This window comes from Coregonus lavaretus (assembly GCF_964263955.1).
Source record: "Coregonus lavaretus genome assembly, contig: HAP1_SCAFFOLD_55, whole genome shotgun sequence".
Classification (NCBI taxonomy): domain Eukaryota; kingdom Metazoa; phylum Chordata; class Actinopteri; order Salmoniformes; family Salmonidae; genus Coregonus; species Coregonus lavaretus.
This window is the reverse complement of record NW_028161934.1, coordinates 3,547,058-3,565,807: the sequence shown is the minus strand read 5'-3', so window position 1 is coordinate 3,565,807 and position 18,750 is coordinate 3,547,058. Positions and strand designations below refer to the sequence as shown.

The window sequence follows — 18,750 nt, the reverse complement described above, 5'->3', positions numbered from 1 at the left end:
TCCAACCGCAAGGCACTACAGAGGGTAGTGTGTACGGCCCAGTACATCACTGGGGCCAAGCTTCCTGCCATCCAGGACCTCTATACCAGGCGGTGTCAGAGGAAGGCCCTCAAAATTGTCAAAGACTCCAGCCACCCTAGTCATAGACTGTTCTCTCTGCTACCGCACGGCAAGCGGTACCGGAGTGCCAAGTCTAGGTCCAAAAGACTTCTCAACAGCTTCTACCTCCAAGCCATAAGACTCCTGAACAGCTAATCATGGCTACCCTGACTATTTGCACTGCCCCCCCACCCCATCTTTTTACGCTGCTGCTACTCTGTTAATTATTTATGCATAGTCACTTTAACTCTACCCACATGTACATATTACTTCAACTACCTCAACTACCCGGTGCCCCCGCACATTGACTCTGCACCGGTACCCCCCTGTATATATAGCCTCCCTACTGTTATTTTATTTTACTTCTGCTCTTTTTTTCTCTCAACACTTTTTTGTTGTTTTATTTTACTTTTTTATTAAAAAGTTAAGGGCTGTAAGTTAGCATTTCACTGTAATGTCTGCACCTGTTGTATTCGGCGCATGTGGCCAATAAAATTTGATTTGATTTGATTGAGTATTAAACTAATTGGGACACACATTTTCATTACAGATAACATCAAACAAAAAACGTGGGTACACTTCCAGTTATTGTGAAAACTTTCATCACCTTTCAATGCCTTAGCTTTGAAATGTAAATGTTTATACATATTCAGATTGAGTTATCTTTCAAAAATGTGTATAGTATGCCACCACCACAGCATGGAGAAAGTCAAGAGGAAGCAGTGGAGTGAGGTGGACATGTTCCATGCCATGGAGGACTGCGGGGCAGGGATGGCTATCCGCCAGGCTGCCAAGGTTAGGCATCTTTTGTTTTTAGGAGATTACCATGTGTATTTGAATTTTATCTGCTAGTAACAGTTTTATTTTCTTATCTACCAAGGTGCATGGTGTACCTCGGCAGACCCTGGCGGACAGGCTGAGCGGCCGGGTGACCCATGGTTGTCGCAGTGGACCACCCACATTGCTTGCACCAGAGGATGAAAATTCTCTGCTGCAGTACTGTATCTACTGCGCCAGCCATGGGTTCCCCTTCACCAGACAGAGGCTGATGAAATACGCCGACAAAATACGCAGGTATTTTGTGTTCTATGTGTTTATGTATGTAGATTGGTGGACTGACTGTTCTCAATGTGTGTGATGTAAATGTGGATGTGTATGGTGATGCCAAAACAAACATTTTCATCCTGGATGGACAATTATATATTCTATTCTATTGTAGGTTTCGGCACCCAGGGGAAACAATCCCACCACTGGGGAAGAGGTGGTGGGAAATGTTCAGGAGGAGGCACAAGAACCTGAGCATGAGGAGGCCGGACACCCTGGACAGGGGGAGAGCTGAGTGTGCCACACGTCCGACGATGGACACCTTCACTTCTTATGAGAAGCACTTGGAGGAGAGTGGGTTGAGGGAGAAACCCAGACAAATCTATAACTGCGATGAGTCTGGGTTTCGTAGCGACCAGAGCAGGCACAAAGTGCTGGCTCCCCAGGGCGCAAAACACGTGTACCAGCAGGCTCCTGGGACCAAGGAGCACATCACAGTGCTGGCCTGCTTCAACGCAGCTGGTGAGGATGTCCCTCCGTTTATCATCTACCCCAAGTGTTTCCCCGGTGGCCACTACACACTGGGAGGCCCCCCCCCAAGCCTTGTATGGACGGTCAAGCAGTGGCTACATTGACGGGGACCTGTTCAGGAAGTGGTTTAAATAACATAACATGCCATTTAGCAGACGCTTTTATCCAAAGCGACTTACAGTCATGCGTGCATAAATTTTTTTGTGTATGGGTGGTCCCGGGGATCGAACCCACTACCTTGGCGTTACAAGCGCCGTGCTCTACCAGCTGAGCTACAGAGGACCACAAGCATGCATTGAAACACCACATTAAGCATGCAGTGAAAGAGCGCCCTCTCCTTCTCCTCTTCGATGGGCACAAGAGCCACATGGACCCGGAGGTGCTCGCGGCAGCAATAAGGGAAGGGGTTATACTTCTTTGTCTTCCACCACACTGCACCCATGTCCTGCAGCTGCTGGATGTGGCATACTTTGGCCCTTTAAAGGCTGAGTTCTCCAAGGTAGCTGGAGACCTTAGCCATTTTGACCACTCCTACATGGTAAACAAATCAGAATTTGCCAGAGTATTCCGCCTCCTGTACCAGCGATGCAAGGACATGCGCTATGTGGTGTAAGGGTTTAAGAACTGTGGCCTCTTCCCTTTTGACCCTTCAGCCATTGAAGGGTCCCGTTTAATGCCGTCTCAGTCCCTACCGGGTCCCACCACCACCTCTCCTGGAACCAGCAGCACTGTGCCGTCCATCAGCACCTCCTCCCCAGCGACCACAGGAGGACCCTCAGCCCCTGCTCCAGTCCCAGCCCCTGCTCCAGCCCAAGCTCTAGAAGAGCACCCCCTAATAGAGGGGAGGCTGATAGCGAAGGACCTGGGGCACATCCTTACTGTCCTGAAGTATCGGCTGGACTGATACAGAAGACTCCCTGTGGTTGCCACATGCCTCACCAGGGAGGAATACACGCGCCAGTGGCAGGAGAGGGGTGAGAAGGAGAGGGCCGAGGCAGAGGAGAAAGAGCGTCGGGCAGCCCTCAGAACACAGAGGGCACAGGAGAGCGCTGCCATGGATGAGACCATTGACGCCATCGCTTCTGCTGGACCCCCTGCTGGAACCACTCCTGACAGCTGCATCACCACTGCCAGTGCCTCCCAGTGTGCAACACCTGTGGGAGCTGCCGGAGTCCCCAGCTGCAGAAGAAGGCCACGTGCCTACTCTCCCGGCCACACCATTGTCGGCACCTCAACCCCACCATTCCAAACACCAGCTCCTCCAAGCCATCGTCAGCGGTTTTGTCCACCACCACCACGATGCACACCACCCCCCCTGTCTGACACCACCAACACGGCCTCCTCTGGACCAACTGCCTCCTCCGTCTCCCCTGGTCACACCACCATAGCAGCCTTGTCTGGTGTTCCTGCCCCCTGCAATTTGAATAGCGCCTCCTCCACAGGTAAACACATGTTAAATTACTAACAAATTACTGTTTGTTATCTGTTTTATAAAACAGCAATGTACAAAAATAATAATCTCTCTTTACATATCTACAGTACATAGCATCAGCCCTCAAGTCATCTCCACCTCCTCCAAAACCTCTGCAGCTTCTTCCAGAGGTATTAATGTAAAAAAAAGTTGAAAAGGGTTTTCATGAAACATGCTCTGTCTATCACTACTTTTTCTCCAACTGCAGAACAGAAAAGGAAGAGAAAAGCTCCACCGGTCACGCCACCCATGACACCACTCTCAGGTACTTCATCATCTGTTTTTCTCTCTCTCTCAGTTGTATCAATTACTATTGTTGTTGAAGAACTTATACATTTTGCAAAACCATATTAATCAATTTGTATTATTATTTTATTTTTTATAAAAGACACCACCTGCTGTGCTCGCGGAAGGGAGCATGATCCGCCTGCAAGCTCCCCTCAGGAGTGTAGATCCGAGGTGCCATGGGAGTGCTGTGACTTCTGCCAGCACTGGTTCCACTGCAGGTGTGTGCAGTGGGATCCAGAGGTAGCGTGGAGCTGTATTTTTGTGATATTTGTGACAATATAGAGATGGAGGTCGAGATTTAATTTTTTGTTTTGTTTGTGTTCATATGAAATTATTTATTTGTACAAAAAATAAATGTCTAAAATATAATATATATATTTATTGAACCCATCTTGTGTATTTCTTCCTTTACTTTCCAAGTGCACCTCTGCAACACAAACTCCAACAGTGTTTTCATTGTTTGTCAATGCACATAACTGAAATTAAAGTTTTATTTGATGTAAATTATTAATACTCATATTTTAGTATTCAACTGTTATCTACTTTCTCAAAACATAAGACGAATCTGTAAAACAAATTATGAGACATTATTTGGTTACAACACTGAATATGTTGGTGAACAATTTTTTAAGAGTCCATAGGAGGGCGCACCGGGCTACGCAATGAAAGTTGACAGGCAAGTCATTATTTTTTACCGGAAGGCTAGCCAACTATCTAGTAAACAATTCGGGTACGTGGTTGGTGTCTCTTTTAACAAAATTAAACGGATATATCTTGTAATTGAACAAAATAGTAAGGTGGCCAATACCTGGGGATAATACGGGACGTATTTTTTTGCTAAACCGCTTATCAAAAAGCTGATAATATAAGTATTTCCACTGAAATGTCAAACATGCTAATTGCTAACCCGTTAGCTAACATTTTTAAGACACCAATAGTCACATAACATTGATGGCTTTCACAAGGTAACACTGTTGAAGGTAATATTTCTTAAACGCTGTTGAATATGCCGATAATTCGGTTCCACGCTAGCTAGCTAGCAAGCCATCCTCGGCGACAATGTTATTGTGGCGCAGGAATGTCAGATTCATGTTTTAATTGTGTTAACTGTCATTGAAGTTGATGGTTACTACTGGTTTCAGATCCGAAGTAAGATACTTTTATCAGTACACTCGTAACAACCTAATTATTACGAAACATATATTCGATCAAATAAGCCTCTTCCTCTGTTTTGAAAGGAAATGACTTGTATAATAAATATGGTGGAAACTCTTGACTAGCCCATGCCTCCACTAACCCAATGCTATTAGATTTGTGTGAAGTAGAGACCGATTGAACATTTTAGGAAAAATGAGATATTCGAGGGATGCACCCAAATCAATCAGAGGTGTAGACTAAATTAATCAAATGTTGGTTTAATGATCAACTGTGTTTAATATTTATTGTGGCCAACAGGACAAAGCTAGCCCATTCCCCTCCACCCTCCCAGAGTCCCCAGGTCAAAAGCCTCCCGGTACCGCTTTACTGCAGGGTCTGGTCGACTGCAGGAAAACACCGGGGCAGAGTGGAACTGAGAGAGGAAGAGAAGGAAGATGGAGATTTGATTTCATTAAGTAAGAACCATGGTGTGTAGATTAGACTACAGTTTGGCTCTGTAACAAAAGCGGAGGTGCATAAAGATGGCGGCCCGCATGTACTTACCACAAATTCCTCGTTTTGCTAAGTTCACTGTATTGTACATTGCTCTCCTTTACTGTTTTTTTGGTATGGTCATTAGCAAGTAAACCTGATCCCAATTTTAGCTTCAAGACACTGGCAATTAGAAAAAACGAAAAAGTTGATTTATTGGAACATTGAACAATGTCGCGCACCTTCCTTTCAAAAATTCAGTGGATCGTGCTAAAACAATGACGTGATACCAGAATTCTGCCATCTTTATCCACTTTGGTCATTTATTGATTCATTATATATTGATGAAAATATATGGGTCATTCCACCCATTTTTAAAAAGTTTAACTTGGTCCAAAAAATATTTCACGTAATTTTTACATTCTGGTCATCTTCATAAAAAACATGTTTTCCCATCTCAAGACATTTAATAAAAATATTACTACACTAAGTGCCTATGTGCCAAATTAAGTAACAGTGTTGACTGTAAACAACAAAACCACCAGATTACATGGGTAAAATAGTCCTTTAAATCAGCCATAAAACCCCCTGTGACAGGAGTAATGGAAGGTTGTTTTGTCAAACAGGGAGTGGCAATTGAATGCAACCTAAACAAAAAAAATTAATTGTTAAAACCTTCATGTTTCTAAGACTGCAGGGAGGGAGATGCAACAATGGGCTTGAGAACAGCAGGAATGGATACCTAGGCCTGTGGTTTACACACATCTCTCAGCAACTGTGTATAATAACCGCAATATAGTTAGCCTAACCATTCCCAGTACGCTAGCCTATAATAACCAAAATAGTCATTTAAATCAGCCATAAAACCCCTTGTGACAGGAGTAATGGAAGGTTGTTTTGTGAAACAGGGAGTGGCAATTGAATGCAACCTAAACAAAAAAATTTAATTGTAAAATCTTTCTAGCATGTCTATGTATGGGTTGACTTGCTCAGTTTTCCACCACAAAACAGCAGTAAATTAACAAAAAGAGTAGAACAAACTCACCTGCTTTTACTGTAGGATTTGAGTATTAGATGTTAAATGTTTCTTTTGAAAACATATTTTTAAAGGAATAGTTTCACCATATTAAAATGAGTTCAGTTCATGTAACAGGATTTACCTTAAAATGAGGGACAGATGTAAATAAATTACTAATCACATTCATAATAATCTTCAGAAATGACTGTCAAAGCAAACAAATAACTAGTGCTTTACAATGAGTATGTTTACATGTGTTAGGTTCTGAACAAACAGAGTAAAAACTAGAAAAAGCTAAAACCAAGTTTATTCACCCAATGGGTCATACAGCTGCAAAGACAAAGACATGCACATATATTTATACCCTCCTACTAGGCGGAGTCAACTCCTTGCACATCTAGACAGCCAATACATCTCTGTTCAAATCAAATCAAATCAAATTTTATTGGTCACATGCGCCGAATACAACAGGTGCAGACATTACAGTGAAATGCTTACTTGCAGCCCTTAACCAACAGTGCATTTATTTTAAACAAAAAAGTAAGAATATAACAACAACAAAAAAAGTGTTGAGAAAAAAAGAGCAGAAGTAAAATAAAGTGACAGTAGGGAGGCTATATATACAGGGGGGTACCGTTGCAGAGTCAATGTGCGGGGGCACCGGCTAGTTGAGGTAGTTGAGGTAATATGTACATGTGGGTAGAGTTAAAGTGACTATGCATAAATACTTAACAGAGTAGCAGCAGTGTAAAAAGGATGGGGTGGGGGGGCAGTGCAAATAGTCCGGGTAGCCATGATTAGCTGTTCAGGAGTCTTATGGCTTGGGGGTAGAAGCTGTTGAGAAGTCTTTTGGACCTAGACTTGGCACTCCGGTACCGCTTGCCGTGCGGTAGCAGAGAGAACAGTCTATGACTAGGGTGGCTGGAGTCTTTGACAATTTTGAGGGCCTTCCTCTGACACCGCCTGGTATAGAGGTCCTGGATGGCAGGAAGCTTTGCCCCAGTGATGTACTGGGCCGTACGCACTACCCTCTGTAGTGCCTTGCGGTCAGAGGCCAAGCAGTTGCCATACCAGGCGGTGATGCAACCAGTCAGGATGCTCTCGATGGTGCAGCTGTAGAATTTTTTGAGGATCTGAGGACCCATGCCAAATCTTTTTAGTCTCCTGAGGGGGAATAGGCTTTGTCGTGCCCTCTTCACGACTGTCTTGGTGTGTTTGGACCATGATAGTTCGTTGGTGATGTGGACACCAAGGAACTTGAAGCTCTCAACCTGTTCCACTACAGCCCCGTCGATGAGAATGGGGGCGTGCTCAGTCCTCTTTTTTTTCCTGTAGTCCACAATCATCTCCTTTGTCTTGGTCACGTTGAGGGAGAGGTTGTTGTCCTGGCACCACACGGCCAGATCTCTGACCTCCTCCCTATAGGCTGTCTCATCGTTGTCGGTGATCAGGCCTACCACTGTTGTGTCGTCGGCAAACTTAATGATGGTGTTGGAGTCGTGCCTGGCCATGCAGTCATGGGTGAACAGAGAGTACAGGAGGGGACTGAGCACGCACCCCTGAGGGGCCCCCGTGTTGAGGATCAGTGTGGCAGATGTGTTGTTACCTACCCTTACCACCTGGGGGCGGCCCGTCAGGAAGTCCAGGATCCAGTTGCAGAGGGAGGTGTTTAGTCCCAGGATCCTTAGCTTAGTGATGAGCTTAGAGGGCACTATGGTGTTGAATGCTGAGCTGTAGTCAATGAATAGCATTCTCACGTAGGTGTTCCTCTTGTCCAGGTGGGAAAGGGCAGTGTGGAGTGCGATAGAGATTGCATCATCTGTGGATCTGTTGGGGCGGTATGCAAATTGGAGTGGGTCTAGGGTTTCTGGGATAATGCTGTTGATGTGAGCCATGACCAGTCTTTCAAAGCACTTCATGGCTACAGACGTCAGTGCTACGGGTCGGTAGTCATTTAGGCAGGTTATCTTAGAGTTCTTGGGCACGGGGACTATGGTGGTCTGCTTGAAACATGTTGGTATTACAGACTCAGTCAGGGACATGTTGAAAATGTCAGTGAAGACACTTGCCAGTTGGTCAGCACATGCTCGGAGTACACGTCCTGGTAATCCGTCTGGCCCTGCGGCCTTGTGAATGTTGACCTGCTTAAAAGTCTTACTCACATCGGCTACGGAGAGCGTGATCACATAGTCATCCGGAACAGCTGGTGCTCTCATGCATGCTTCAGTGTTGCTTGCCTCGAAGCGAGCATAGAAGTGGTTTAGCTCGTCTGGTAGGCTTGTGTCACTGGGCAGCTCGCGGCTGTGCTTCCCTTTGTAGTCTGTAATAGTTTTCAAGCCCTGCCACATCCGACGAGCGTCAGAGCCAGTGTAGTATGATTCAATCTTAGACCTGTATTGACTCTTTGCCTGTTTGATGGTTCGTCGGAGGTCATAGCGGGATTTCTTATAAGCGTACGGGTTAGAGTCCCGTTCCTTGAAAGCGGCAGCTCTACCCTTTAGCTCAGTGCGGATGTTTCCTGTAATCCATGGCTTCTGGTTGGGGTATGTACGTACGGTCACTGTGGGGACGACATCATCGATGCACTTATTGATGAAGCCAGTGACTGATGTGGTGTACTCCTCAATGCTGTCTGAAGAATCCCGGAACATGTTCCAGTCTGTGCTAGCAAAACAGTCCTGTAGCTTAGCATCTGCGTCATCTGACCACTTTTTTATTAACCGAATCACTGGTGCTTCCTGCTTCAGTTTTTGCTTATAAGCAGGAATCAGGAGGATAGAGTTATGGTCAGATTTGCCAAATGGAGGGCGAGGGAGAGCTTTGTATGCGTCTCTGTGTGTGGAGTAAAGGTGGTCTAGAGTTTTTTTCCCTCTGGTTGCACATTTAACATGCTGGTAGAAATTAGGTAGAACGGATTTAAGTTTCCCTGCATTAAAGTCCCCGGCCACTAGGAGCGCTGCATCTGGATGAGCGTTTTCCTGTTGATTATTGGCCTTGTACAACTCATTCAGTGCAATCTTAATGCCAGCATTGGTTTGTGGTGGTAAATAGACAGCTATGAAAAATATAGATGAAAACTCTCTTGGTAAATAGTGTGGTCTACAGCTTATCATAAGATACTCTACCTCAGGCGAGCAAAACCTCGAGACTTCCTTAGTATTTGATTTTGTGCACCAGCTGTTGTTTACAAATATACACAGACCGCCACCCCTTGACTTACCAGAGTCTGCCGTTCTGTCCTGTCGATGTAGCGTATAGCCTGCTAACTGAATGTTATCATTGTTGTCGTTCAGCCACGACTCCGTGAAACATAAGATATTACAGTTTTTAATGTCCCGTTGGTAGGATAACCGTAATCTTAAATCGTCCATTTTATTCTCAAAAGCTTGAACGTTGGCTAATAGGATTGATGGGAGAGGCAGTTTACTCGCTCGCCGTCGGATCCTTACAAGGCACCCGGATCTGCGTCCGCGATATCTCCGTCTCTTCCTCACGCGAATGACGGGGATTTGGGCCTTGTCGGGTGTTTGTAGGATATCCTTCTCGGCCGCCTCGTTGAAGAAAAAATATTCGTCCAATGCGAGGTGAGTAATCGCTGTCCTGATATCCAGAAGCTCTTTTTGGTTATAAGAGACGATGGCAGAAACATTATGTACAAAATAAATTACAAATAACGCGGAAAAACACACATAATAGTACAATTGGTTAGAGGGCTGTAAAACGGCAGCCATCTTCTCCGGCGCTGTTCAGTCTGCTAGGCAGGAACTGAATTGGTTCCTCTCACTGGTGTAGTCATGCCCCTGCCTGATGCTAGAACCTTCGTGGGCGTGGAAGTATATGTGTGTGAAATAGGACTGTTTCTTCTCACTTCATCTGACATGACCTTGGACCGAATTCCTCACTCCTCCCTAATTCACGTCTGTCCTACCTTATCAGTGACTGAAACCAGACAGTTGCCCTTTGCCTCCCTCCTTAGGAGCCATGATATGAACAATAACATGTTTTGACAGAATGTAAACTTTCTGCACTCCCCCTTGTCTCACTCAGTAACTTTCCATACACTTAGTTCCTATCCACCCTCCATTGACCCCAACATATACATTCCTTATACATGGAAAGTAATCAATACGTTCTAGTGTGGTAACATGAATAGGTATATTTCAAACTAGAATCCAACACATGCACACTCATAATTTGAAATTAAACTAGTTATGGCAGTAGGCCGAGAATGGCATTAGTCATGTAAACACCTTACTCTGCATATCTTAATTGGCTTAAGGTGGCAATCAAGTAACGCTGTTAAAAACGTGGTTTTCTGAGCAATCTTTTGAATGATTAGTACACGTACACGCCTTAATTCATAGAGGTATATTTAATCTGCACATGTGCTAGCATGAGCAGCGCAAGCTTCCTTTTTTTGCATGAGTTCGTGAAAAACGTAACGTCTGCATCTTAGAAATAACTTTCACATACAAACTTTATATGTCCGAAATCAGAATCAAATATGCTTATCAAAAATAACATGGTCTCTGTGGTATTACGTTTATTTTGATTGCCAATTTTATCAAAGTCCCATCAGGTAGCCTGATTTCAGATGTCCATGCTATTCAATATCTTTGTTTCACAGGAGACGGCACTAACCGTTGCTCTCTCAGTGGGAGGGGCTTATCATCTGGGGAGCCTCAACAACATCATGATGCTGACAAGACAGAGAAGAGTCTCTCCAGATCAGAACACCTTAAGAAACACCAGCAGAAATGTATAGGGAAGAAACCTCACCACTGCTGCTTTGACTGTGGGAAGAGTTTTGCTAAACAGAGGGAATTGATCATTTACCAGCGGATTCACAATAGAGAGAAACCGTACAGCTGCTCTCAGTGTGGGAAGAGTTTCGCCACATCTAAAACCTTAAAATCTCATTGATTTCATACAGGGGAGAGGCCTGACCTCTGCTTTGATTGTGGGAAGATCTTCAGTCAATCAGGAGCCCTGACTGCACACCAACGCATACACACAGGAGAGAAGCCTTATAGCTGTGATCAGTGTGGGAAGAGCTTCAATCATTCAGGATTAATGACTAGACACCATCGCATACACACAGGAGAGAAGCATTATAGCTGTGATCAGTGTGGGAAGAGCTTCAATCAATCAGGATGCCTGACTAGACACCAGCGCATACACACAGGAGTGAAGCCTTATAGCTGTGATCAGTGTGGGAAGAGCTTCAGTCATTCAGGATCCCTGACTAGACACCAGCACATACACACAGGAGAGAAACCTTTTAGCTGTGATCAGTGTGGGAAGAGCTTCAATAATTCAGGACACCTGACTAGACACCAGCGCATACACACAGGAGAGAAGCCTTATAGCTGTGATCAGTGTGGGAAGAGCTTTACTCAAGATTCCACCCTGACTGAACACCAACGCATACACACAGGAGAGAAGCCTTATAGCTGTGATCAGTGTGGGAAGAGCTTTGCTCGAGATTTTACCCTGACTGCACACCAACGCATACACACAGGAGAGAAGCCTTATAGCTGTGATCTTTGTGGGAAGAGCTTTGCTCTAGATTCCACCCTGACTAGACACCAACGCATACACACAGGAGAGAAGCCTTATAGCTGTGATCAGTGTGGGAAGGGCTTTGCTCGAGATTCCACCCTGACTAGACACCAACGCATACACACAGGAGAGAAGCCTTATAGCTGTGATCAGTGTGGGAAGAGTTTTGCTCGAGATTTCACCCTGACTACACACCAACACATACACACTGGAGAGAAACCGTATAGATGTGATCTGTGTGGGAAGAGCTTCAATCAATCAGGAGCCCTGATTAAACACCAGCGCATACACACTGGAGAGAAACCTTAGAGCTTTGCTCATTCAGGGTCTCTGAAAAAACACCAGAAAGCTCAAACCTGTATTATTTTATCTCCCTCCTCTCCTGCACCGGGTCCATATCCCTAAATAAAGTTGAAATACATTACTCTTTACAATATTTTTTTTATCTCCCATTCTCAAACTGTTTACTAGGTCTGATTACCATGGTACCCTGTTTAGCATAATATGCAGTTCTGGATCCATATGTATCAACTGTGTTGGAGTAGGAGTGCTGATCTAGGACCAGGTCCATTGTCCAGTTTTTGTCATGCATTTTGATCTAAATGGCTAAAAGTCATCATAGAAAATGTCATAGTGAACCATTTGTGTGTAGAGGGGGATGTTGAGGTGGGTGGGGGTGTTCAGGGCTGTATCTTATTTAATTAACTCCTATTATCCATTAAATAATTGTATAATGTAGGATAATGTTTCAACAATACTAGGTATGTATTGTGGGGTGGAAATCAGAATTAGCTAAGTAATATTGACATAATTAAGGTTGTCTCATTTGCAGAATATGCTTACATGTTGGTGTTGGTGGCTGCACTTCCTCCCTCATATGGGCCTGTGGTTAGGCGGGGGTGAAAGTATCTGCTTTCACATCCTCCTCAGACGCCACTCACAGTCTATTTGACCTCAGTCACCTGGGGCCCAGAGAGGGGAGAAGTCTGGCTTGTCTATCACATGTCCCTGTTGCTATGCAGAATATCAGAAAGACAATAGGCCAAAGGTCAGAAGGAGACATTGTTTCCATATGTGAATATGTGTCTTTACCTATTGCAAACCATGTGAAGGGATGGTGTGAGTAATGGGAATCAATCACTTGTCTCCACAATGTCTGTGCGTCAGTCACTCCCTCCTTGGGCCTTGGGGAGATTGTTCTTTCCCCTGGTTCTCTTTTTAGCAAGGTGGAGACTAAGTAACAACAAATGTCCTTTTAAGTTCTCAGTACTGAACAAAATAACAAGTTCTTTGTATTTGGGGCCAAGGTCTGGCACAGGATGTGTGGGGTTAGTGTTTGGAACCATTGTATGTCATCTCTGAGGTTGCACCTATCCTGAGCTAGTATATAACCCAGAGGCTCACTCCACTCAGTGGGCTCTCACTCTATTCACTTTGTGTGTGTATTGTGACTTGCTCCTTTATTGATAAATTTTTTAAATAAAGTAATAATCCTGACTGGTGATTGACCTTGTCTCTCCTCATTATTGATTAAAATATCCACCACAGTATTCAATTATCAATACATTTGCTCAACAACATCTGCTTATCACATTGTTTTTTTAAATCTTTAATAATAATATATTTTTTTATAAGGTTCATAGGCCTCTTGTATAATTAGTTTGGTCCTAAAAGATGTTCACATATTTATTGTAAATCCCTTCACCAGGTTTTAGTGCAACTCTGGCCATCAGTACTTATAGGTCATGTCAACCACAGACCTCACACTCTTCTGTTTTCTCACAGCCAGTCAGTTCTCCTACCAAACTTTTTCTTTTATTTAACTAGGCAAGTCAGTTAAGAACAAATTCTTATTTACAATGACAGCCTACACCGGCCAAACCCGGACGACGCTGGGCCAATTGTGCACCGCCCTATGGGACTCCCGTAAGCAGTATATAAGAGAACTAACGGGACTGCCCCGAAAGAGCTCCCGACCGATGTGTACTGTGGTGCATTAAGTTTGTTGGAACCTCTCCAGCTTGCTGATAATAAATAATTATTCATTTAAGTTTGACTTCAATACATCAATAAATTAAATACGATATCTTATGTGAAGGAAATGTCGCACTGCATGAGGCAAATGGTGGTCACACCAGATACTGACTACCTTTAAAAAAAAAGTTATCTGTGACCAACAGATGCATATCTGTATTCCCAGTCATGTCAAATCCATAGATTAGGGCCTAATTCATTTATGTCTATTGACTGATTTCTTTATTTGAACTGTAACTCAGTAAAATCTTAGAAATTGTTGCATGTTGCGTTTATATTTTTGTTGAGTGCAATAATAACTGAAGAAACTAATTGAATAAATGAATGGGCCTACTAATGTTTTAGGTGTTCTGAGTCAGAACTGTTTCAACGTGACTTACACCCATCAGAGTATCTGTGCTATGAAGGGCTCAACAGTGGATCTGCCCTGCACATATCAACATCCAAGTCTCAGAACCAAACTGGTATATATCCAAGAGAAATGTAATGAGCTGCCTAAAATCCTGGGCTCAGTGCCAGAGTATGCAGGTCGTGCTGAGTACCCTGGGACTAAAGAGAAAGACTGCACCCTGAGAATCACAGACCTGAGAGCGATTCAGCTGAGTACAAGTTCAGATTTAAAACACAGTATTCAGAATGGTGTTACAGCTTCCTGGAACAACTCTGACTGTCACAGGTAATATATAATATCTAATTCTAATAATCCCGACCGATGTGTACTGTGGTGCATTAAGTTTGTTGGAACCTCTCCAGCTTGCTGATAATAAATAATTATTCATTTAAGTTTGACTTCAATATATCAATAAATTAAATCCAATATCTTATGTGAAGGAAATGTCGCACTGCATGAGGCAAATGGTGATCACACCAGATACTGACTACCTTTTTTTTAAAAGTTACAGTGGGGGAAAAAAGTATTTAGTCAGCCACCAATAGTGCAAGTTCTCCCACTTAAAAAGATGTCAGAGGCCTGTAATTTTCATCATCGGTACACGTCAACTATGACAGACAAATTGAGAATTTTTTTTCCAGAAAATCACATTGTAGGATTTTTAATGAATTTATTTGCAAATTATGGTGGAAAATAAGTATTTGGTCAACTACAAACAAGCAAGATTTCTGGCTCTCACAGACCTGTAACTTCTTCTTTAAGAGGCTCCTTTGTCCTCCACTCGTTACCTGTATTAATGGCACCTGTTTGAACTTGTTATCAGTATATAAGACACCTGTCCACAACCTCAAACAGTCACACTCCAAACTCCACTATGGCCAAGACCAAAGAGCTGTCAAAGGACACCAGAAACAAAATTGTAGACCTGCACCAGGCTGGGAAGACTGAATCTGCAATAGGTAAGCAGCTTGGTTTGAAGAAATCAACTGTGGGAGCAATTATTAGGAAATGGAAGACATACAAGACCACTGATAATCTCCCTCGATCTGGGGCTCCACGCAAGATCTCACCCCGTGGGGTCAAAATGATCACAAGAACAATGAGCAAAAATCCCAGAACCACACGGGGGGAACTAGTGAATGACCTGCAGAGAGCTGGGACCAAAGTAACAAAGCCTACCATCAGTAACACACTACGCCGCCAGTGACTCAAATCCTGCAGCGCCAGACGTGTCCCCCTGCTTAAACCAGTACATGTCCAGCCCCGTCTGAAGTTTGCTAGAGTGCATTTGGATGTTCCAGAAGAGGATTGGGAGAATATAATATGGTCAGATGAAACCAAAATATAACTTTTTGGTAAAAACTCAACTCGTTGTGTTTGGAGGACAAAGAATGCTGAGTTGCATCCAAAGAACACCATACCTACTGTGAAACATGGGCGTGGAAACATCATGCTTTGGGGGTGTTTTTCTGCAAAGGGACCAGGACGACTTATCCGAGTAAAGGAAAGAATGAATGGGGCCATGTATCGTGAGATTTTGAGTGAAAACCTCCTTCCATCAGCAAGGGCATTGAAGATGAAATGTGGCTGGGTCTTTCCGCATGACAATGATCCCAAACACACCGCCCGAGCAACGAATGAGTGGCTTCGTAAGAAGCATTTCAAGGTCCTGGAGTGGCCTAGCCAGTCTCCAGAACTCAACCCATAGAAAATCTTTGGAGGGAGATGAAAGTCCGTGTTGCCCAGCGACAGCCCCAAAACATCACTGCTCTAGAGGAGATCTGCATGGAGGAATGGGCCAAATACCAGCAACAGTGTGTGAAAACCTTGTGAAGACTTACAGAAAACGTTTGACCTGTGTCATTGCCAACAAAGGGTATATAACAAAGTATTGAGAAACTTTTGTTTTTGACTAAATACTTATTTTCCACCATAATTTGCAAATAAATTCATTAAAAATCCTACAATGTGATTTTCTGGATTTTCTTTTCTCATTTTGTCTGTCATAGTTGACGTGTACCTATGATGAAAATTACAGGCCTCTCTCATCTTTTTAAATGGGAGAACTTGCACAATTGGTGGCTGACTAAATACTTTTTTTCCCCACTGTATCTGTGACCAGGGGCGGTGTGTTCATTAGGGCGATATGGGCGACGCACTGCCAAACGGGAAAAGGAAGGGATTTTTTTTCTAATCAATTATATCACGGCAACAGTAGTTCAGTGTTCTAATCTAGACGTCTGATCTGCCAGACTGCCACTAAATGTCCAATCAGGCTAAAGTCGTTCTTCAAATGTCCCCGCCCGTTTTGGGCCGATTTCAGTCAGGTTGAAAATCGCCCAGAAGTCTCTCATAGCCTCTAATGTAAAAAATTTTTTTTTCAAATATCAGAGCTTTCAATACAATCTCTATGGGTTTCTGAGGACTTGCACTTACGCGCTTTCGTCATACGTAACGTAACGTAACCATGAACGTAACTAAGAAACTACTCTTTCACCCTGAAGGCGGCACGGCAGACAGCACCGCTTGGACAGCGACTGGTGTAACTGACATGCACCATCTTTCAGAAAAGATTAAGAAAAATGAGCTGTCAAAGACCCACATGGATAGCTGTTTGAGATTGTCTGCTTTGGGGAGAGTGAATATATTTACTACGACACTAGCTGTCTGCCGCCACAACGATGAGGTTAGCAACAGCAGAGTCGTGAACACTGTCTACGAGAATCGAGACGATCTCATAGAATGTTTTGAAGCCATCCGGACGGGTTCATTCATTCACGGGTTCATTCACATAGACAACAATACTGTACAAAGCCAACAAACACATTGGTCTGTTTGCCTTCAGGGACTCCTCTCAACAGCAGCTGCAAGAAGCAACTGGAGCCAAAAGACCCAGAACAGCTTTGAGAGAAGAGGAGAAGCAGAGGCTGTCTGAAGAGGTCTGCAACACCATCCTGGATCACACCAAATAAAGGTTCTCTTTCTCTGGCCACCTTGTTAGTGCTACCTTACTGCAAGCAGACATGTTTGAAAGGTACTGCCATTCAAAAAATTTTTTTACAAATCTATACAATTGGCCAGAATATGGTTGTTCATATTTACAAATCTATACAATTGGCCAGAATATGGTTGTTCATTTTTACAAAGCCATACAGATAGCTGTGTTGACCTTTTCTAGAAATTACTTTCAAATTCTGTTTTCAGGCGAAATGTCTATCACTGTTCATTTTCACAAATCTATACAAGAGGGCAGAATATGGAAGTCTATAAAAATTTCTTATTACCAATAACTTGCATCAATGTTTTCAGTAGCCTCTATCAAAAGCTCCTGCTTGCTTGTTGTGAATTATGCTCAGGTGCACATATTTCCAATTCAACCATGAGGCAAAAAATGTGGTAAAAGCTCTTGTTGATCCTGCAATCTGAACAAATACCAAGATGCTGTATTTTCAGCTGATATTTCATTTGTTTATGGAAATGCATATTGTTTATGCAGTGTTGAGGAATGTGAAAGAACACCCTTGATTATTTTTACTGTGATAACTTATTTTGCTTTTGTAAGCCAACACTTTTGAGATCAGTCAATAAATGCTTCTGGTATTGACTTATATGCTGCCCCTGTCTTCATGTTGTTGCTGGACATATCTTTTTAAAAATGTGTGTAGGTCACCTAAATCGTCAGAAAAATTGCCCCCCCTGAGAATTTTTTCAGGAGCCGCCACTGTCTGTGACCAACAGATGCATATCTGTATTCCCAGTCATGTCAAATCCATAGATTAGGGCCTAATTCATTTATTTCTATTTCATTTATTGCATGTTGCGTTTATATTTTTGTTGAGTGCAATAATAACTGAAGAAACTAATGAATAAATGAATGGGCCTACTATTGTTTTAGGTGTTCTGAGTCAGAACTGTTTCAACGTGACTTACACCCATCAGAGTATCTGTGCTATGAAGGGCTCAACAGTGGATCTGCCCTGCACATATCAACATCCAAGTCTCAGAACCAAACTGGTATATCCAAGAGAAATTTAATGAGGTGCCTAAAATCCTGGGCTCAGTGCCAGAGTATGCAGGTCGTGCTGAGTACCTTGGGACTAAAGAGAAAGACTCCACCCTGAGAATCACAGACCTGAGAGAGAGCGATTCAGCTGAGTACAAGTTCAGATTTAAAACACAGTATTCAGAATGGTGTTACAGCTTCCTGGAACAACTCTGACTGTCACAGGTAATATATAATATCTAATTGTAATAATTCATTAGAATCATTTAGGCCTGCAGGTGAAGGTGTCTTCCTCCACAGAGGAAAATAAGAGAACACTGACCTGTAGCACCACCTGTCTTCTGACCGACAACCCCAACCCCACCTACATCTGGTACAAGAACGGACAACATCTCCATGACCCTACTTCCCAACAATACTCCTGTAATACTCTAGTGGTCTGGCATTACTCTGCAGACAGTTTCTCCTGTACTGTAAAAGACCATGAGGATTTTCTCGCTCCTACAGTGTAGTCTGGACTCACCTTTAATAATCATCTTAAGTATCAACCATTAAGGCCTGTGGACCAATAGTAGAACGTGGGGAAAAACAGACAAATCTGTGAACTCTTGGATAGTAACACTAGTAGAAATTATACGGTATAATATAAAAGGTAGAAAATGGCTGATGGTATGTTATCT

At 43.3% G+C, this 18,750-nt stretch overlaps 1 long non-coding RNA gene across 1 annotated transcript; it reads left to right on the top strand.

The window, feature by feature from the left end:
* Positions 1–4,104: 4,104 nt before the first annotated feature.
* Positions 4,105–13,146, top strand: LOC311119908. The gene is made up of 3 exons (XR_014612042.1): positions 4,105–4,163; positions 4,889–5,046; positions 10,708–13,146. It is a non-coding gene; the product is annotated as an uncharacterized lncRNA (long non-coding RNA).
* The last annotated feature ends 5,604 nt before the right edge of the window (positions 13,147–18,750 follow it).